Source organism: Rhinoderma darwinii (genome assembly GCF_050947455.1).
Source record: "Rhinoderma darwinii isolate aRhiDar2 chromosome 3 unlocalized genomic scaffold, aRhiDar2.hap1 SUPER_3_unloc_13, whole genome shotgun sequence".
Taxonomy (NCBI): Eukaryota; Metazoa; Chordata; class Amphibia; order Anura; family Rhinodermatidae; genus Rhinoderma; species Rhinoderma darwinii.
Window position 1 is genome coordinate 654,742 of NW_027461738.1, and position 22,150 is coordinate 676,891.

Here is a 22,150-nt window from a genome sequence, read left to right on the forward strand (position 1 = left end):
GATTAAAAATCTATCGGGTTTTTCATTGGTGACAGAGACCCCATGAATGTCATTGAGTTTTCTATAAGTAGTAAGTTCAATACAAAGTAATTATAGACCAGTAAGCTTAACATCCATTGTGGGAAAAACTTTTGAAGAGCTCTTAAAGGGACTCTGTTACCAGTTTATCAGGTCCCTAACTCCTAACTAGTCTAATAGGTGCTTTGCTGCTGATAACTACAGGGTGATTTGTAGTAAAAAAAATGTTTATTATTTGCAAAGTTATGAGCATTTTCTAAATATGTAATTTAGCCTTTATTAGACATCTGGGAGGTAACAGCAGCAATTCTCCTGAGGTGGAGCTGACTCTCAGCATCTGATGCTGTCCTATCAGCATGAAGCTGCTTCACACACATTGTGAAACTCAAGCTACAGGGAAGGGGGATCAATTCAAACAGCCATATCTCGGGCTGTGGGCCACCTAAAAAAGCAGATTTGGTGGCATTTGAAAGACTGGATTCTGCTCTTTCATAAGACACCAAAATCACAGTTCTAGCTGTGACAGAACCGAAGATATCACCTGTTGAAAACACAGTCGGGAATGGACGCAGTGTACTATATGATCACACTGTGTTGCTGGACAGGGAAGGGGGAGAAGTTGTATGCTGATTGGACAGCGTCATACAGAAAACATTAGCTGCCCAGAGTAAAAAGGAGTCATCTCCTATTTGGCTATTAGAGCTACATTAGTATATATAAATAAATGCTCATAACTTTGCAAATAAACGTTTTTAAAACAAAAAACAACAAATCACACTGTAGTTATCAGCATCATAGCGCCTATTAGGCTAGTTAGGAAATTGGGAATTGATAAACTGGTGACAGAGTCCATTTAAGGGACTATATACAGGAGTATTTGACAGAAAATAGTATTATAATTGACAGCAAGCAGAGATTTACTAAGGGCAGAAGTTGTCCAACCAACCTGATTTGTATTTATCAAGAGAAAAATAAAAGTCTGGACAAATGCTCTGAACTGAGCTGTGCGGTAGGACACCGTGAGAAGAAAAGTGCTTTGGTGCTGTGGCTTAGTTGGTTAAAGTGCCTGTCTAGTAAACAGGAGATCCTGAGTTCAATTCTCAGCAGTGCCTTGCTATCAGTTGCTTTAGTTTATTCACTAGTTTATTATTTAAGTTTACATAACTAAAGTATATGATGAATCAAATTCTTTATAGGCGATTAAAAATCTATCGGGTTTTTCATTGGTGACAGAGACCCCATGAATGTCATTGAGTATTCTATAAGTAGTAAGTTCAATACAAAGTAATTATAGACCAGTAAGCTTAACATCCATTGTGGGAAAAACTTTTGAAGAGCTCTTAAAGGGACTCTGTTACCAGTTTATCAGGTCCCTAACTCCTAACTAGTCTAATAGGTGCTTTGCTGCTGATAACTACAGGGTGATTTGTAGTAAAAAAATGTTTATTATTTGCAAAGTTATGAGCATTTTCTAAATATGTAATTTAGCCTTTATTAGACATCTGGGAGGTAACAGCAGCAATTTTCCTGAGGTGGAGCTGACTCTCAGCATCTGATGCTGTCCTATCAGCATGAAGCTGCTTCACACACATTGTGAAACTCAAGCTACAGGGAAGGGGGATCAATTCAAACAGCCATATCTCGGGCTGTGGGCCACCTAAAAAAGCAGATTTGGTGGCATTTGAAAGACTGGATTCTACTCTTTCATAAGACACCAAAATCACAGTTCTAGCTGTGACAGAACCTAAGATATCACCTGTTGAAAACACAGTCGGGAATGGACGCAGTGTACTATATTATCACACTGTGTTGCTGGACAGGGAAGGGGGAGAAGTTGTATGCTGATTGGACAGCGTCATACAGAAAACATTAGCTGCCCAGAGTAAAAAGGAGTCATCTCCTATTTGGCTATTAGAGCTACATTAGTATATATAAATAAATGCTCATAACTTTGCAAATAAACGTTTTTAAAACAAAAAACAACAAATCACACTGTAGTTATCAGCATCATAGCGCCTATTAGGCTAGTTAGGAAATTGGGAATTGATAAACTGGTGACAGAGTCCATTTAAGGGACTATATACAGGAGTATTTGACAGAAAATAGTATTATAATTGACAGCAAGCAGAGATTTACTAAGGGCAGAAGTTGTCCAACCAACCTGATTTGTATTTATCAAGAGAAAAATAAAAGTCTGGACAAATGGGATGCTGTAGTTATAGTGATTTATACTCTAAATATTGCTCGCTTTTCAGAGTTGTAAGCCAGGGGCACAGCTGGAACCACTATTATTAATGTAATTAATCAGTGACAAAGAGGATGGAATTAAAATAACACTTTCTATAGGTGACAAACTTTAATATGTTTCTGGAAGTTCTCTTCTTAAAATAGAACGTTGTGAACAGGACTTGAACCTGTGCAGGGAGACCCCATTGGATTTCGAATCCAACGCCTTAACCACTCGGCCATCACAACTTATGAACCCTGACTGTTAAGACTTCTGGCAACTACACCTAAGGGGCTAGCCTAAAATATGAGATCAGTCTTTTGCTCTGAACTGAGCTGTGTGGTAGGACACTGTGAGAAGAAAAGTGCTTTGGTGCTGTGGCTTAGTTGGTTAAAGTGCCTGTCTAGTAAACAGGAGATCCTGAGTTCAATTCTCAGCAGTCCCTTGCTATCAGTTGCTTTAGTTTATTCACTTGTTTATTATTTAAGTTTACATAACTAAAGTATATGATGAATCAAATTCTTTATAGGCGATTAAAAATCTATCGGGTTTTTCATTGGTGACAGAGACCCCATGAATGTCATTGAGTTTTCTATAAGTAGTAAGTTCAATACAAAGTAATTATAGACCAGTAAGCTTAACATCCATTGTGGGAAAAACTTTTGAAGAGCTCTTAAAGGGACTCTGTTACCAGTTTATCAGGTCCCTAACTCCTAACTAGTCTAATAGGTGCTTTGCTGCTGATAACTACAGGGTGATTTGTAGTAAAAAAATGTTTATTATTTGCAAAGTTATGAGCATTTTCTAAATATGTAATTTAGCCTTTATTAGACATCTGGGAGGTAACAGCAGCAATTCTCCTGAGGTGGAGCTGACTCTCAGCATCTGATGCTGTCCTATCAGCATGAAGCTGCTTCACACACATTGTGAAACTCAAGCTACAGGGAAGGGGGATCAATTCAAACAGCCATATCTCGGGCTGTGGGCCACCTAAAAAAGCAGATTTGGTGGCATTTGAAAGACTGGATTCTACTCTTTCATAAGACACCAAAATCACAGTTCTAGCTGTGACAGAACCGAAGATATCACCTGTTGAAAACACAGTCGGGAATGGACGCAGTGTACTATATTATCACACTGTGTTGCTGGACAGGGAAGGGGGAGAAGTTGTATGCTGATTGGACAGCGTCATACAGAAAACATTAGCTGCCCAGAGTAAAAAGGAGTCATCTCCTATTTGGCTATTAGAGCTACATTAGTATATATAAATAAATGCTCATAACTTTGCAAATAAACGTTTTTAAAACAAAAAACAACAAATCACACTGTAGTTATCAGCATCATAGCGCCTATTAGGCTAGTTAGGAAATTGGGAATTGATAAACTGGTGACAGAGTCCATTTAAGGGACTATATACAGGAGTATTTGACAGAAAATAGTATTATAATTGACAGCAAGCAGAGATTTACTAAGGGCAGAAGTTGTCCAACCAACCTGATTTGTATTTATCAAGAGAAAAATAAAAGTCTGGACAAATGGGATGCTGTAGTTATAGTGATTTATACTCTAAATATTGCTCGCTTTTCAGAGTTGTAAGCCAGGGGCACAGCTGGAACCACTATTATTAATGTAATTAATCAGTGACAAAGAGGATGGAATTAAAATAACACTTTCTATAGGTGACAAACTTTAATATGTTTCTGGAAGTTCTCTTCTTAAAATAGAACGTTGTGAACAGGACTTGAACCTGTGCAGGGAGACCCCATTGGATTTCGAATCCAACGCCTTAACCACTCGGCCATCACAACTTATGAACCCTGACTGTTAAGACTTCTGGCAACTACACCTAAGGGGCTAGCCTAAAATATGAGATCAGTCTTTTGCTCTGAACTGAGCTGTGTGGTAGGACACTGTGAGAAGAAAAGTGCTTTGGTGCTGTGGCTTAGTTGGTTAAAGTGCCTGTCTAGTAAACAGGAGATCCTGAGTTCAATTCTCAGCAGTCCCTTGCTATCAGTTGCTTTAGTTTATTCACTTGTTTATTATTTAAGTTTACATAACTAAAGTATATGATGAATCAAATTCTTTATAGGCGATTAAAAATCTATCGGGTTTTTCATTGGTGACAGAGACCCCATGAATGTCATTGAGTTTTCTATAAGTAGTAAGTTCAATACAAAGTAATTATAGACCAGTAAGCTTAACATCCATTGTGGGAAAAACTTTTGAAGAGCTCTTAAAGGGACTCTGTTACCAGTTTATCAGGTCCCTAACTCCTAACTAGTCTAATAGGTGCTTTGCTGCTGATAACTACAGGGTGATTTGTAGTAAAAAAATGTTTATTATTTGCAAAGTTATGAGCATTTTCTAAATATGTAATTTAGCCTTTATTAGACATCTGGGAGGTAACAGCAGCAATTCTCCTGAGGTGGAGCTGACTCTCAGCATCTGATGCTGTCCTATCAGCATGAAGCTGCTTCACACACATTGTGAAACTCAAGCTACAGGGAAGGGGGATCAATTCAAACAGCCATATCTCGGGCTGTGGGCCACCTAAAAAAGCAGATTTGGTGGCATTTGAAAGACTGGATTCTACTCTTTCATAAGACACCAAAATCACAGTTCTAGCTGTGACAGAACCGAAGATATCACCTGTTGAAAACACAGTCGGGAATGGACGCAGTGTACTATATGATCACACTGTGTTGCTGGACAGGGAAGGGGGAGAAGTTGTATGCTGATTGGACAGCATCATACAGAAAACATTAGCTGCCCAGAGTAAAAAGGAGTCATCTCCTATTTGGCTATTAGAGCTACATTAGTATATATAAATAAATGCTCATAACTTTGCAAATAAACGTTTTTAAAACAAAAAACAACAAATCACACTGTAGTTATCAGCATCATAGCGCCTATTAGGCTAGTTAGGAAATTGGGAATTGATAAACTGGTGACAGAGTCCATTTAAGGGACTATATACAGGAGTATTTGACAGAAAATAGTATTATAATTGACAGCAAGCAGAGATTTACTAAGGGCAGAAGTTGTCCAACCAACCTGATTTGTATTTATCAAGAGAAAAATAAAAGTCTGGACAAATGGGATGCTGTAGTTATAGTGATTTATACTCTAAATATTGCTCGCTTTTCAGAGTTGTAAGCCAGGGGCACAGCTGGAACCACTATTATTAATGTAATTAATCAGTGACAAAGAGGATGGAATTAAAATAACACTTTCTATAGGTGACAAACTTTAATATGTTTCTGGAAGTTCTCTTCTTAAAATAGAACGTTGTGAACAGGACTTGAACCTGTGCAGGGAGACCCCATTGGATTTCGAATCCAACGCCTTAACCACTCGGCCATCACAACTTATGAACCCTGACTGTTAAGACTTCTGGCAACTACACCTAAGGGGCTAGCCTAAAATATGAGATCAGTCTTTTGCTCTGAACTGAGCTGTGTGGTAGGACACTGTGAGAAGAAAAGTGCTTTGGTGCTGTGGCTTAGTTGGTTAAAGTGCCTGTCTAGTAAACAGGAGATCCTGAGTTCAATTCTCAGCAGTCCCTTGCTATCAGTTGCTTTAGTTTATTCACTTGTTTATTATTTAAGTTTACATAACTAAAGTATATGATGAATCAAATTCTTTATAGGCGATTAAAAATCTATCGGGTTTTTCATTGGTGACAGAGACCCCATGAATGTCATTGAGTTTTCTATAAGTAGTAAGTTCAATACAAAGTAATTATAGACCAGTAAGCTTAACATCCATTGTGGGAAAAACTTTTGAAGAGCTCTTAAAGGGACTCTGTTACCAGTTTATCAGGTCCCTAACTCCTAACTAGTCTAATAGGTGCTTTGCTGCTGATAACTACAGGGTGATTTGTAGTAAAAAAATGTTTATTATTTGCAAAGTTATGAGCATTTTCTAAATATGTAATTTAGCCTTTATTAGACATCTGGGAGGTAACAGCAGCAATTCTCCTGAGGTGGAGCTGACTCTCAGCATCTGATGCTGTCCTATCAGCATGAAGCTGCTTCACACACATTGTGAAACTCAAGCTACAGGGAAGGGGGATCAATTCAAACAGCCATATCTCGGGCTGTGGGCCACCTAAAAAAGCAGATTTGGTGGCATTTGAAAGACTGGATTCTACTCTTTCATATGACACCAAAATCACAGTTCTAGCTGTGACAGAACCGAAGATATCACCTGTTGAAACACAGTCGGGAATGGACGCAGTGTACTATATGATCACACTGTGTTGCTGGACAGGGAAGGGGGAGAAGTTGTATGCTGATTGGACAGCGTCATACAGAAAACATTAGCTGCCCAGAGTAAAAAGGAGTCATCTCCTATTTGGCTATTAGAGCTACATTAGTATATATAAATAAATGCTCATAACTTTGCAAATAAACGTTTTTAAAACAAAAAACAACAAATCACACTGTAGTTATCAGCATCATAGCGCCTATTAGGCTAGTTAGGAAATTGGGAATTGATAAACTGGTGACAGAGTCCATTTAAGGGACTATATACAGGAGTATTTGACAGAAAATAGTATTATAATTGACAGCAAGCAGAGATTTACTAAGGGCAGAAGTTGTCCAACCAACCTGATTTGTATTTATCAAGAGAAAAATAAAAGTCTGGACAAATGGGATGCTGTAGTTATAGTGATTTATACTCTAAATATTGCTCGCTTTTCAGAGTTGTAAGCCAGGGGCACAGCTGGAACCACTATTATTAATGTAATTAATCAGTGACAAAGAGGATGGAATTAAAATAACACTTTCTATAGGTGACAAACTTTAATATGTTTCTGGAAGTTCTCTTCTTAAAATAGAACGTTGTGAACAGGACTTGAACCTGTGCAGGGAGACCCCATTGGATTTCGAATCCAACGCCTTAACCACTCGGCCATCACAACTTATGAACCCTGACTGTTAAGACTTCTGGCAACTACACCTAAGGGGCTAGCCTAAAATATGAGATCAGTCTTTTGCTCTGAACTGAGCTGTGTGGTAGGACACTGTGAGAAGAAAAGTGCTTTGGTGCTGTGGCTTAGTTGGTTAAAGTGCCTGTCTAGTAAACAGGAGATCCTGAGTTCAATTCTCAGCAGTCCCTTGCTATCAGTTGCTTTAGTTTATTCACTTGTTTATTATTTAAGTTTACATAACTAAAGTATATGATGAATCAAATTCTTTATAGGCGATTAAAAATCTATCGGGTTTTTCATTGGTGACAGAGACCCCATGAATGTCATTGAGTTTTCTATAAGTAGTAAGTTCAATACAAAGTAATTATAGACCAGTAAGCTTAACATCCATTGTGGGAAAAACTTTTGAAGAGCTCTTAAAGGGACTCTGTTACCAGTTTATCAGGTCCCTAACTCCTAACTAGTCTAATAGGTGCTTTGCTGCTGATAACTACAGGGTGATTTGTAGTAAAAAAATGTTTATTATTTGCAAAGTTATGAGCATTTTCTAAATATGTAATTTAGCCTTTATTAGACATCTGGGAGGTAACAGCAGCAATTCTCCTGAGGTGGAGCTGACTCTCAGCATCTGATGCTGTCCTATCAGCATGAAGCTGCTTCACACACATTGTGAAACTCAAGCTACAGGGAAGGGGGATCAATTCAAACAGCCATATCTCGGGCTGTGGGCCACCTAAAAAAGCAGATTTGGTGGCATTTGAAAGACTGGATTCTACTCTTTCATATGACACCAAAATCACAGTTCTAGCTGTGACAGAACCGAAGATATCACCTGTTGAAACACAGTCGGGAATGGACGCAGTGTACTATATGATCACACTGTGTTGCTGGACAGGGAAGGGGGAGAAGTTGTATGCTGATTGGACAGCGTCATACAGAAAACATTAGCTGCCCAGAGTAAAAAGGAGTCATCTCCTATTTGGCTATTAGAGCTACATTAGTATATATAAATAAATGCTCATAACTTTGCAAATAAACGTTTTTAAAACAAAAAACAACAAATCACACTGTAGTTATCAGCATCATAGCGCCTATTAGGCTAGTTAGGAAATTGGGAATTGATAAACTGGTGACAGAGTCCATTTAAGGGACTATATACAGGAGTATTTGACAGAAAATAGTATTATAATTGACAGCAAGCAGAGATTTACTAAGGGCAGAAGTTGTCCAACCAACCTGATTTGTATTTATCAAGAGAAAAATAAAAGTCTGGACAAATGGGATGCTGTAGTTATAGTGATTTATACTCTAAATATTGCTCGCTTTTCAGAGTTGTAAGCCAGGGGCACAGCTGGAACCACTATTATTAATGTAATTAATCAGTGACAAAGAGGATGGAATTAAAATAACACTTTCTATAGGTGACAAACTTTAATATGTTTCTGGAAGTTCTCTTCTTAAAATAGAACGTTGTGAACAGGACTTGAACCTGTGCAGGGAGACCCCATTGGATTTCGAATCCAACGCCTTAACCACTCGGCCATCACAACTTATGAACCCTGACTGTTAAGACTTCTGGCAACTACACCTAAGGGGCTAGCCTAAAATATGAGATCAGTCTTTTGCTCTGAACTGAGCTGTGTGGTAGGACACTGTGAGAAGAAAAGTGCTTTGGTGCTGTGGCTTAGTTGGTTAAAGTGCCTGTCTAGTAAACAGGAGATCCTGAGTTCAATTCTCAGCAGTCCCTTGCTATCAGTTGCTTTAGTTTATTCACTTGTTTATTATTTAAGTTTACATAACTAAAGTATATGATGAATCAAATTCTTTATAGGCGATTAAAAATCTATCGGGTTTTTCATTGGTGACAGAGACCCCATGAATGTCATTGAGTTTTCTATAAGTAGTAAGTTCAATACAAAGTAATTATAGACCAGTAAGCTTAACATCCATTGTGGGAAAAACTTTTGAAGAGCTCTTAAAGGGACTCTGTTACCAGTTTATCAGGTCCCTAACTCCTAACTAGTCTAATAGGTGCTTTGCTGCTGATAACTACAGGGTGATTTGTAGTAAAAAAATGTTTATTATTTGCAAAGTTATGAGCATTTTCTAAATATGTAATTTAGCCTTTATTAGACATCTGGGAGGTAACAGCAGCAATTCTCCTGAGGTGGAGCTGACTCTCAGCATCTGATGCTGTCCTATCAGCATGAAGCTGCTTCACACACATTGTGAAACTCAAGCTACAGGGAAGGGGGATCAATTCAAACAGCCATATCTCGGGCTGTGGGCCACCTAAAAAAGCAGATTTGGTGGCATTTGAAAGACTGGATTCTACTCTTTCATATGACACCAAAATCACAGTTCTAGCTGTGACAGAACCGAAGATATCACCTGTTGAAACACAGTCGGGAATGGACGCAGTGTACTATATGATCACACTGTGTTGCTGGACAGGGAAGGGGGAGAAGTTGTATGCTGATTGGACAGCGTCATACAGAAAACATTAGCTGCCCAGAGTAAAAAGGAGTCATCTCCTATTTGGCTATTAGAGCTACATTAGTATATATAAATAAATGCTCATAACTTTGCAAATAAACGTTTTTAAAACAAAAAACAACAAATCACACTGTAGTTATCAGCATCATAGCGCCTATTAGGCTAGTTAGGAAATTGGGAATTGATAAACTGGTGACAGAGTCCATTTAAGGGACTATATACAGGAGTATTTGACAGAAAATAGTATTATAATTGACAGCAAGCAGAGATTTACTAAGGGCAGAAGTTGTCCAACCAACCTGATTTGTATTTATCAAGAGAAAAATAAAAGTCTGGACAAATGGGATGCTGTAGTTATAGTGATTTATACTCTAAATATTGCTCGCTTTTCAGAGTTGTAAGCCAGGGGCACAGCTGGAACCACTATTATTAATGTAATTAATCAGTGACAAAGAGGATGGAATTAAAATAACACTTTCTATAGGTGACAAACTTTAATATGTTTCTGGAAGTTCTCTTCTTAAAATAGAACGTTGTGAACAGGACTTGAACCTGTGCAGGGAGACCCCATTGGATTTCGAATCCAACGCCTTAACCACTCGGCCATCACAACTTATGAACCCTGACTGTTAAGACTTCTGGCAACTACACCTAAGGGGCTAGCCTAAAATATGAGATCAGTCTTTTGCTCTGAACTGAGCTGTGTGGTAGGACACTGTGAGAAGAAAAGTGCTTTGGTGCTGTGGCTTAGTTGGTTAAAGTGCCTGTCTAGTAAACAGGAGATCCTGAGTTCAATTCTCAGCAGTCCCTTGCTATCAGTTGCTTTAGTTTATTCACTTGTTTATTATTTAAGTTTACATAACTAAAGTATATGATGAATCAAATTCTTTATAGGCGATTAAAAATCTATCGGGTTTTTCATTGGTGACAGAGACCCCATGAATGTCATTGAGTTTTCTATAAGTAGTAAGTTCAATACAAAGTAATTATAGACCAGTAAGCTTAACATCCATTGTGGGAAAAACTTTTGAAGAGCTCTTAAAGGGACTCTGTTACCAGTTTATCAGGTCCCTAACTCCTAACTAGTCTAATAGGTGCTTTGCTGCTGATAACTACAGGGTGATTTGTAGTAAAAAAATGTTTATTATTTGCAAAGTTATGAGCATTTTCTAAATATGTAATTTAGCCTTTATTAGACATCTGGGAGGTAACAGCAGCAATTCTCCTGAGGTGGAGCTGACTCTCAGCATCTGATGCTGTCCTATCAGCATGAAGCTGCTTCACACACATTGTGAAACTCAAGCTACAGGGAAGGGGGATCAATTCAAACAGCCATATCTCGGGCTGTGGGCCACCTAAAAAAGCAGATTTGGTGGCATTTGAAAGACTGGATTCTACTCTTTCATAAGACACCAAAATCACAGTTCTAGCTGTGACAGAACCGAAGATATCACCTGTTGAAAACACAGTCGGGAATGGACGCAGTGTACTATATGATCACACTGTGTTGCTGGACAGGGAAGGGGGAGAAGTTGTATGCTGATTGGACAGCGTCATACAGAAAACATTAGCTGCCCAGAGTAAAAAGGAGTCATCTCCTATTTGGCTATTAGAGCTACATTAGTATATATAAATAAATGCTCATAACTTTGCAAATAAACGTTTTTAAAACAAAAAACAACAAATCACACTGTAGTTATCAGCATCATAGCGCCTATTAGGCTAGTTAGGAAATTGGGAATTGATAAACTGGTGACAGAGTCCATTTAAGGGACTATATACAGGAGTATTTGACAGAAAATAGTATTATAATTGACAGCAAGCAGAGATTTACTAAGGGCAGAAGATGTCCAACCAACCTGATTTGTATTTATCAAGAGAAAAATAAAAGTCTGGACAAATGCTCTGAACTGAGCTGTGCGGTAGGACACCGTGAGAAGAAAAGTGCTTTGGTGCTGTGGCTTAGTTGGTTAAAGTGCCTGTCTAGTAAACAGGAGATCCTGAGTTCAATTCTCAGCAGTCCCTTGCTATCAGTTGCTTTAGTTTATTCACTTGTTTATTATTTAAGTTTACATAACTAAAGTATATGATGAATCAAATTCTTTATAGGCGATTAAAAATCTATCGGGTTTTTCATTGGTGACAGAGACCCCATGAATGTCATTGAGTTTTCTATAAGTAGTAAGTTCAATACAAAGTAATTATAGACCAGTAAGCTTAACATCCATTGTGGGAAAAACTTTTGAAGAGCTCTTAAAGGGACTCTGTTACCAGTTTATCAGGTCCCTAACTCCTAACTAGTCTAATAGGTGCTTTGCTGCTGATAACTACAGGGTGATTTGTAGTAAAAAAATGTTTATTATTTGCAAAGTTATGAGCATTTTCTAAATATGTAATTTAGCCTTTATTAGACATCTGGGAGGTAACAGCAGCAATTCTCCTGAGGTGGAGCTGACTCTCAGCATCTGATGCTGTCCTATCAGCATGAAGCTGCTTCACACACATTGTGAAACTCAAGCTACAGGGAAGGGGGATCAATTCAAACAGCCATATCTCGGGCTGTGGGCCACCTAAAAAAAGCAGATTTGGTGGCATTTGAAAGACTGGATTCTACTCTTTCATAAGACACCAAAATCATAGTTCTAGCTGTGACAGAACCGAAGATATCAACTGTTGAAAACACAGTCGGGAATGGACGCAGTGTACTATATGATCACACTGTGTTGCTGGACAGGGAAGGGGGAGAAGTTGTATGCTGATTGGACAGCGTCATACAGAAAACATTAGCTGCCCAGAGTAAAAAGGAGTCATCTCCTATTTGGCTATTAGAGCTACATTAGTATATATAAATAAATGCTCATAACTTTGCAAATAAACGTTTTTAAAACAAAAAACAACAAATCACACTGTAGTTATCAGCATCATAGCGCCTATTAGGCTAGTTAGGAAATTGGGAATTGATAAACTGGTGACAGAGTCCATTTAAGGGACTATATACAGGAGTATGTGACAGAAAATAGTATTATAATTGACAGCAAGCAGAGATTTACTAAGGACAGAAGTTGTCCAACCAACCTGATTTGTTTTTATCAAGAGGAAAATAAAAGTCTGGACAAATGGGATGCTGAAGTTATAGTGATTTATACTCTAAATATTGCTCGCTTTTCAGAGTTGTAAGCCAGGGGCACAGCTGGAACCACTATTATTAATGTAATTAATCAGTGATAAAGAGGATGGAATTAAAATAACTCTTTCTATAGGTGACAAACTTTAATATGTTTCTGGAAGTTCTCTTCTTAAAATAGAACGTTGTGAACAGGACTTGAACCTGTGCAGGGAGACCCCATTGGATTTCAAATCCAACGCCTTAACCACTCGGCCATCACAACTTATGTACCCTGACTGTTAAGACTTCTGGCAACTACACCTAAGGGGCTAGCCTAAAATATGAGATCAGTCTTTTGCTCTGAACTGAGCTGTGTGGTAGAACACCGTGAGAAGAAAAGTGCTTTGGTGCTGTGGCTTAGTTGGTTAAAGCGCCTGTCTAGTAAACAGGAGCTCCTGAGTTCAAATCTCAGCAGTGCCTTGCTATTTGTTGCTTTAGTTTATTCACTTTTTTATTATTTAAGTTTACATAACTAAAGTATATGATGAATCAAATTCTTTATAGGCGATTAAAAATCTATCGGGTTTTTCATTGGTGACAGAGACCCCATGAATGTCATTGAGTTTTCTATAAGTAGTAAGTTCAATACAAAGTAATTATAGACCAGTAAGCTTAACATCCATTGTGGGAAAAACTTTTGAAGAGCTTTTAAAGGGACTATGTTACCAGTTTATCAGGTCCCTAACTCCTAACTAGTCTAATAGGTGCTTTGCTGCTGATAACTACAGGGTGATTTGTAGTAAAAAAAATGTTTATTATTTGCAAAGTTATGAGCATTTTCTAAATATGTAATTTAGCCTTTATTAGACATCTGGGAGGTAACAGCAGCAATTCTCCTGAGGTGGAGCTGACTCTCAGCATCTGATGCTGTCCTATCAGCATGAAGCTGCTTCACACACATTGTGAAACTCAAGCTACAGGGAAGGGGGATCAATTCAAACAGCCATATCTCGGGCTGTGGGCCACCTAAAAAAGCAGATTTTTGTGGCATTTGAAAGACTGGATTCTACTCTTTCATAAGACACCAAAATCACAGTTCTAGCTGTGACAGAACCGAAGATATCACCTGTTGAAAACACAGTCGGGAATGGACGCAGTGTACTATATGATCACACTGTGTTGCTGGACAGGGAAGGGGGAGAAGTTGTATGCTGATTGGACAGCGTCATACAGAAAACATTAGCTGCCCAGAGTGAAAAGGAGTCATCTCCTATTTGGCTATTAGAGCTACATTAGTATATATAAATAAATGCTCATAACTTTGCAAATAAACGTTTTTAAAACAAAAAACAACAAATCACACTGTAGTTATCAGCATCATAGCGCCTATTAGGCTAGTTAGGAAATTGGGAATTGATAAACTGGTGACAGAGTCCATTTAAGGGACTATATACAGGAGTATTTGACAGAAAATAGTATTATAATTGACAGCAAGCAGAGATTTACTAAGGGCAGAAGTTGTCCAACCAACCTGATTTGTATTTATCAAGAGAAAAATAAAAGTCTGGACAAATGGGATGCTGTAGTTATAGTGATTTATACTCTAAATATTGCTCGCTTTTCAGAGTTGTAAGCCAGGGGCACAGCTGGAACCACTATTATTAATGTAATTAATCAGTGACAAAGAGGATGGAATTAAAATAACTCTTTCTATAGGTGACAAACTTTAATATGTTTCTGGAAGTTCTCTTCTTAAAATAGAACGTTGTGAACAGGACTTGAACCTGTGCAGGGAGACCCCATTGGATTTCGAATCCAACGCCTTAACCACTCGGCCATCACAACTTATGTACCCTGACTGTTAAGACTTCTGGCAACTACACCTAAGGGGCTAGCCTAAAATTTGAGATCAGTCTTTTGCTCTGAACTGAGCTGTGTGGTAGGACACCGTGAGAAGAAAAGTGCTTTGGTGCTGTGGCTTAGTTGGTTAAAGTGCCTGTCTAGTAAACAGGAGATCCTGAGTTCAATTCTCAGCAGTGCCTTGCTATCAGTTGCTTTAGTTTATTCACTTGTTTATTATTTAAGTTTACATAACGAAAGTATATGATGAATCAAATTCTTTATAGGCGATTAAAAATCTATCGGGTTTTTCATTGGTGACAGAGACCCCATGAATGTCATTGAGTTTTCTATAAGTAGTAAGTTCAATACAAAGTAATTATAGACCAGTAAGCTTAACATCCATTGTGGGAAAAACTTTTGAAGAGCTCTTAAAGGGACTCTGTTACCAGTTTATCAGGTCCCTAACTCCTAACTAGTCTAATAGGTGCTTTGCTGCTGATAACTACAGGGTGATTTGTAGTAAAAAAAATGTTTATTATTTGCAAAGTTATGAGCATTTTCTAAATATGTAATTTAGCCTTTATTAGACATCTGGGAGGTAACAGCAGCAATTCTCCTGAGGTGGAGCTGACTCTCAGCATCTGATGCTGTCCTATCAGCATGAAGCTGCTTCACACACATTGTGAAACTCAAGCTACAGGGAAGGGGGATCAATTCAAACAGCCATATCTCGGGCTGTGGGCCACCTAAAAAAGCAGATTTGGTGGCATTTGAAAGACTGGATTCTACTCTTTCATAAGACACCAAAATCACAGTTCTAGCTGTGACAGAACCGAAGATATCACCTGTTGAAAACACAGTCGGGAATGGACGCAGTGTACTATATGATCACACTGTGTTGCTGGACAGGGAAGGGGGAGAAGTTGTATGCTGATTGGACAGCGTCATACAGAAAACATTAGCTGCCCAGAGTAAAAAGGAGTCATCTCCTATTTGGCTATTAGAGCTACATTAGTATATATAAATAAATGCTCATAACTTTGCAAATAAACGTTTTTAAAACAAAAAACAACAAATCACACTGTAGTTATCAGCATCATAGCGCCTATTAGGCTAGTTAGGAAATTGGGAATTGATAAACTGGTGACAGAGTCCATTTAAGGGACTATATACAGGAGTATTTGACAGAAAATAGTATTATAATTGACAGCAAGCAGAGATTTACTAAGGGCAGAAGTTGTCCAACCAACCTGATTTGTATTTATCAAGAGAAAAATAAAAGTCTGGACAAATGGGATGCTGTAGTTATAGTGATTTATACTCTAAATATTGCTCGCTTTTCAGAGTTGTAAGCCAGGGGCACAGCTGGAACCACTATTATTAATGTAATTAATCAGTGACAAAGAGGATGGAATTAAAATAACTCTTTCTATAGGTGACAAACTTTAATATGTTTCTGGAAGTTCTCTTCTTAAAATAGAACGTTGTGAACAGGACTTGAACCTGTGCAGGGAGACCCCATTGGATTTCGAATCCAACGCCTTAACCACTCGGCCATCACAACTTATGTACCCTGACTGTTAAGACTTCTGGCAACTACACCTAAGGGGCTAGCCTAAAATTTGAGATCAGTCTTTTGCTCTGAACTGAGCTGTGTGGTAGGACACCGTGAGAAGAAAAGTGCTTTGGTGCTGTGGCTTAGTTGGTTAAAGTGCCTGTCTAGTAAACAGGAGATCCTGAGTTCAATTCTCAGCAGTGCCTTGCTGTCAGTTGCTTTAGTTTATTCACTTGTTTATTATTTAAGTTTACATAACGAAAGTATATGATGAATCAAATTCTTTATAGGCGATTAAAAATCTATCGGGTTTTTCATTGGTGACAGAGACCCCATGAATGTCATTGAGTTTTCTATAAGTAGTAAGTTCAATACAAAGTAATTATAGACCAGTAAGCTTAACATCCATTGTGGGAAAAACTTTTGAAGAGCTCTTAAAGGGACTCTGTTACCAGTTTATCAGGTCCCTAACTCCTAACTAGTCTAATAGGTGCTTTGCTGCTGATAACTACAGGGTGATTTGTAGTAAAAAAAATGTTTATTATTTGCAAAGTTATGAGCATTTTCTAAATATGTAATTTAGCCTTTATTAGACATCTGGGAGGTAACAGCAGCAATTCTCCTGAGGTGGAGCTGACTCTCAGCATCTGATGCTGTCCTATCAGCATGAAGCTGCTTCACACACATTGTGAAACTCAAGCTACAGGGAAGGGGGATCAATTCAAACAGCCATATCTCGGGCTGTGGGCCACCTAAAAAAGCAGATTTGGTGGCATTTGAAAGACTGGATTCTGCTCTTTCATAAGACACCAAAATCACAGTTCTAGCTGTGACAGAACCGAAGATATCACCTGTTGAAAACACAGTCGGGAATGGACGCAGTGTACTATATGATCACACTGTGTTGCTGGACAGGGAAGGGGGAGAAGTTGTATGCTGATTGGACAGCGTCATACAGAAAACATTAGCTGCCCAGAGTAAAAAGGAGTCATCTCCTATTTGGCTATTAGAGCTACATTAGTATATATAAATAAATGCTCATAACTTTGCAAATAAACGATTTTAAAACAAAAAACAACAAATCACACTGTAGTTATCAGCATCATAGCGCCTATTAGGCTAGTTAGGAAATTGGGAATTGATAAACTGGTGACAGAGTCCATTTAAGGGACTATATACAGGAGTATTTGACAGAAAATAGTATTATAATTGACAGCAAGCAGAGATTTACTAAGGGCAGAAGTTGTCCAACCAACCTGATTTGTATTTATCAAGAGAAAAATAAAAGTCTGGACAAATGCTCTGAACTGAGCTGTGCGGTAGGACACCGTGAGAAGAAAAGTGCTTTGGTGCTGTGGCTTAGTTGGTTAAAGTGCCTGTCTAGTAAACAGGAGATCCTGAGTTCAATTCTCAGCAGTGCCTTGCTATCAGTTGCTTTAGTTTATTCACTAGTTTATTATTTAAGTTTACATAACTAAAGTATATGATGAATCAAATTCTTTATAGGCGATTAAAAATCTATCGGGTTTTTCATTGGTGACAGAGACCCCATGAATGTCATTGAGTATTCTATAAGTAGTAAGTTCAATACAAAGTAATTATAGACCAGTAAGCTTAACATCCATTGTGGGAAAAACTTTTGAAGAGCTCTTAAAGGGACTCTGTTACCAGTTTATCAGGTCCCTAACTCCTAACTAGTCTAATAGGTGCTTTGCTGCTGATAACTACAGGGTGATTTGTAGTAAAAAAATGTTTATTATTTGCAAAGTTATGAGCATTTTCTAAATATGTAATTTAGCCTTTATTAGACATCTGGGAGGTAACAGCAGCAATTTTCCTGAGGTGGAGCTGACTCTCAGCATCTGATGCTGTCCTATCAGCATGAAGCTGCTTCACACACATTGTGAAACTCAAGCTACAGGGAAGGGGGATCAATTCAAACAGCCATATCTCGGGCTGTGGGCCACCTAAAAAAGCAGATTTGGTGGCATTTGAAAGACTGGATTCTACTCTTTCATAAGACACCAAAATCACAGTTCTAGCTGTGACAGAACCTAAGATATCACCTGTTGAAAACACAGTCGGGAATGGACGCAGTGTACTATATTATCACACTGTGTTGCTGGACAGGGAAGGGGGAGAAGTTGTATGCTGATTGGACAGCGTCATACAGAAAACATTAGCTGCCCAGAGTAAAAAGGAGTCATCTCCTATTTGGCTATTAGAGCTACATTAGTATATATAAATAAATGCTCATAACTTTGCAAATAAACGTTTTTAAAACAAAAAACAACAAATCACACTGTAGTTATCAGCATCATAGCGCCTATTAGGCTAGTTAGGAAATTGGGAATTGATAAACTGGTGACAGAGTCCATTTAAGGGACTATATACAGGAGTATTTGACAGAAAATAGTATTATAATTGACAGCAAGCAGAGATTTACTAAGGGCAGAAGTTGTCCAACCAACCTGATTTGTATTTATCAAGAGAAAAATAAAAGTCTGGACAAATGCTCTGAACTGAGCTGTGCGGTAGGACACCGTGAGAAGAAAAGTGCTTTGGTGCTGTGGCTTAGTTGGTTAAAGTGCCTGTCTAGTAAACAGGAGATCCTGAGTTCAATTCTCAGCAGTGCCTTGCTATCAGTTGCTTTAGTTTATTCACTTGTTTATTATTTAAGTTTACATAACTAAAGTATATGATGAATCAAATTCTTTATAGGCGATTAAAAATCTATCGGGTTTTTCATTGGTGACAGAGACCCCATGAATGTCATTGAGTATTCTATAAGTAGTAAGTTCAATACAAAGTAATTATAGACCAGTAAGCTTAACATCCATTGTGGGAAAAACTTTTGAAGAGCTCTTAAAGGGACTCTGTTACCAGTTTATCAGGTCCCTAACTCCTAACTAGTCTAATAGGTGCTTTGCTGCTGATAACTACAGGGTGATTTGTAGTAAAAAAATGTTTATTATTTGCAAAGTTATGAGCATTTTCTAAATATGTAATTTAGCCTTTATTAGACATCTGGGAGGTAACAGCAGCAATTTTCCTGAGGTGGAGCTGACTCTCAGCATCTGATGCTGTCCTATCAGCATGAAGCTGCTTCACACACATTGTGAAACTCAAGCTACAGGGAAGGGGGATCAATTCAAACAGCCATATCTCGGGCTGTGGGCCACCTAAAAAAGCAGATTTGGTGGCATTTGAAAGACTGGATTCTACTCTTTCATAAGACACCAAAATCACAGTTCTAGCTGTGACAGAACCTAAGATATCACCTGTTGAAAACACAGTCGGGAATGGACGCAGTGTACTATATTATCACACTGTGTTGCTGGACAGGGAAGGGGGAGAAGTTGTATGCTGATTGGACAGCGTCATACAGAAAACATTAGCTGCCCAGAGTAAAAAGGAGTCATCTCCTATTTGGCTATTAGAGCTACATTAGTATATATAAATAAATGCTCATAACTTTGCAAATAAACGTTTTTAAAACAAAAAACAACAAATCACACTGTAGTTATCAGCATCATAGCGCCTATTAGGCTAGTTAGGAAATTGGGAATTGATAAACTGGTGACAGAGTCCATTTAAGGGACTATATACAGGAGTATTTGACAGAAAATAGTATTATAATTGACAGCAAGCAGAGATTTACTAAGGGCAGAAGTTGTCCAACCAACCTGATTTGTATTTATCAAGAGAAAAATAAAAGTCTGGACAAATGCTCTGAACTGAGCTGTGCGGTAGGACACCGTGAGAAGAAAAGTGCTTTGGTGCTGTGGCTTAGTTGGTTAAAGTGCCTGTCTAGTAAACAGGAGATCCTGAGTTCAATTCTCAGCAGTGCCTTGCTATCAGTTGCTTTAGTTTATTCACTTGTTTATTATTTAAGTTTACATAACTAAAGTATATGATGAATCAAATTCTTTATAGGCGATTAAAAATCTATCGGGTTTTTCATTGGTGACAGAGACCCCATGAATGTCATTGAGTATTCTATAAGTAGTAAGTTCAATACAAAGTAATTATAGACCAGTAAGCTTAACATCCATTGTGGGAAAAACTTTTGAAGAGCTCTTAAAGGGACTCTGTTACCAGTTTATCAGGTCCCTAACTCCTAACTAGTCTAATAGGTGTTTTGCTGCTGATAACTACAGGGTGATTTGTAGTAAAAAAATGTTTATTATTTGCAAAGTTATGAGCATTTTCTAAATATGTAATTTAGCCTTTATTAGACATCTGGGAGGTAACAGCAGCAATTTTCCTGAGGTGGAGCTGACTCTCAGCATCTGATGCTGTCCTATCAGCATGAAGCTGCTTCACACACATTGTGAAACTCAAGCTACAGGGAAGGGGGATCAATTCAAACAGCCATATCTCGGGCTGTGGGCCACCTAAAAAAGCAGATTTGGTGGCATTTGAAAGACTGGATTCTACTCTTTCATAAGACACCAAAATCACAGTTCTAGCTGTGACAGAACCGAAGATATCACCTGTTGAAAACACAGTCGGGAATGGACGCAGTGTACTATATGATCACACTGTGTTGCTGGACAGGGAAGGGGGAGAAGTTGTATGCTGATTGGACAGCGTCATACAGAAAACATTAGCTGCCCAGAGTAAAAAGGAGTCATCTCCTATTTGGCTATTAGAGCTACATTAGTATATATAAATAAATGCTCATAACTTTGCAAATAAACGTTTTTAAAACAAAAAACAACAAATCACACTGTAGTTATCAGCATCATAGCGCCTATTAGGCTAGTTAGGAAATTGGGAATTGATAAACTGGTGACAGAGTCCATTTAAGGGACTATATACAGGAGTATTTGACAGAAAATAGTATTATAATTGACAGCAAGCAGAGATTTACTAAGGGCAGAAGTTGTCCAACCAACCTGATTTGTATTTATCAAGAGAAAAATAAAAGTCTGGACAAATGGGATGCTGTAGTTATAGTGATTTATACTCTAAATATTGCTCGCTTTTCAGAGTTGTAAGCCAGGGGCACAGCTGGAACCACTATTATTAATGTAATTAATCAGTGACAAAGAGGATGGAATTAAAATAACTCTTTCTATAGGTGACAAACTTTAATATGTTTCTGGAAGTTCTCTTCTTAAAATAGAACGTTGTGAACAGGACTTGAACCTGTGCAGGGAGACCCCATTGGATTTCGAATCCAACGCCTTAACCACTCGGCCATCACAACTTATGTACCCTGACTGTTAAGACTTCTGGCAACTACACCTAAGGGGCTAGCCTAAAATTTGAGATCAGTCTTTTGCTCTGAACTGAGCTGTGTGGTAGGACACCGTGAGAAGAAAAGTGCTTTGGTGCTGTGGCTTAGTTGGTTAAAGTGCCTGTCTAGTAAACAGGAGATCCTGAGTTCAATTCTCAGCAGTGCCTTGCTGTCAGTTGCTTTAGTTTATTCACTTGTTTATTATTTAAGTTTACATAACGAAAGTATATGATGAATCAAATTCTTTATAGGCGATTAAAAATCTATCGGGTTTTTCATTGGTGACAGAGACCCCATGAATGTCATTGAGTTTTCTATAAGTAGTAAGTTCAATACAAAGTAATTATAGACCAGTAAGCTTAACATCCATTGTGGGAAAAACTTTTGAAGAGCTCTTAAAGGGACTCTGTTACCAGTTTATCAGGTCCCTAACTCCTAACTAGTCTAATAGGTGCTTTGCTGCTGATAACTACAGGGTGATTTGTAGTAAAAAAAATGTTTATTATTTGCAAAGTTATGAGCATTTTCTAAATATGTAATTTAGCCTTTATTAGACATCTGGGAGGTAACAGCAGCAATTCTCCTGAGGTGGAGCTGACTCTCAGCATCTGATGCTGTCCTATCAGCATGAAGCTGCTTCACACACATTGTGAAACTCAAGCTACAGGGAAGGGGGATCAATTCAAACAGCCATATCTCGGGCTGTGGGCCACCTAAAAAAGCAG

The 22,150-nt window shown here is 38.2% G+C and overlaps 10 non-coding genes across 10 annotated transcripts; all 10 read right to left on the minus strand.

Annotated features, from left to right (window-relative positions):
- Positions 1 to 2,411: 2,411 nt before the first annotated feature.
- TRNAS-CGA (transfer RNA serine (anticodon CGA)) lies at positions 2,412 to 2,493 on the minus strand. The gene has a single exon. It is a non-coding gene; the product is annotated as a tRNA-Ser (tRNA).
- Positions 2,494 to 3,971: 1,478 nt separating this feature from the next.
- On the minus strand, positions 3,972 to 4,053 carry TRNAS-CGA (transfer RNA serine (anticodon CGA)). Its single transcript has one exon. It is a non-coding gene; the product is annotated as a tRNA-Ser (tRNA).
- Positions 4,054 to 5,531: 1,478 nt separating this feature from the next.
- TRNAS-CGA (transfer RNA serine (anticodon CGA)) lies at positions 5,532 to 5,613 on the minus strand. The gene has a single exon. It is a non-coding gene; the product is annotated as a tRNA-Ser (tRNA).
- A 1,477-nt stretch (positions 5,614 to 7,090) lies between these two features.
- Positions 7,091 to 7,172, minus strand: TRNAS-CGA (transfer RNA serine (anticodon CGA)). Its single transcript has one exon. It is a non-coding gene; the product is annotated as a tRNA-Ser (tRNA).
- A 1,477-nt stretch (positions 7,173 to 8,649) lies between these two features.
- TRNAS-CGA (transfer RNA serine (anticodon CGA)) lies at positions 8,650 to 8,731 on the minus strand. Its single transcript has one exon. It is a non-coding gene; the product is annotated as a tRNA-Ser (tRNA).
- Positions 8,732 to 10,208: 1,477 nt separating this feature from the next.
- On the minus strand, positions 10,209 to 10,290 carry TRNAS-CGA (transfer RNA serine (anticodon CGA)). The gene has a single exon. It is a non-coding gene; the product is annotated as a tRNA-Ser (tRNA).
- Positions 10,291 to 12,984: 2,694 nt separating this feature from the next.
- Positions 12,985 to 13,066, minus strand: TRNAS-UGA (transfer RNA serine (anticodon UGA)). Its single transcript has one exon. It is a non-coding gene; the product is annotated as a tRNA-Ser (tRNA).
- A 1,480-nt stretch (positions 13,067 to 14,546) lies between these two features.
- On the minus strand, positions 14,547 to 14,628 carry TRNAS-CGA (transfer RNA serine (anticodon CGA)). Its single transcript has one exon. It is a non-coding gene; the product is annotated as a tRNA-Ser (tRNA).
- A 1,479-nt stretch (positions 14,629 to 16,107) lies between these two features.
- Positions 16,108 to 16,189, minus strand: TRNAS-CGA (transfer RNA serine (anticodon CGA)). The gene has a single exon. It is a non-coding gene; the product is annotated as a tRNA-Ser (tRNA).
- Positions 16,190 to 21,313: 5,124 nt separating this feature from the next.
- On the minus strand, positions 21,314 to 21,395 carry TRNAS-CGA (transfer RNA serine (anticodon CGA)). The gene has a single exon. It is a non-coding gene; the product is annotated as a tRNA-Ser (tRNA).
- Between the last annotated feature and the right edge of the window lie 755 nt (positions 21,396 to 22,150).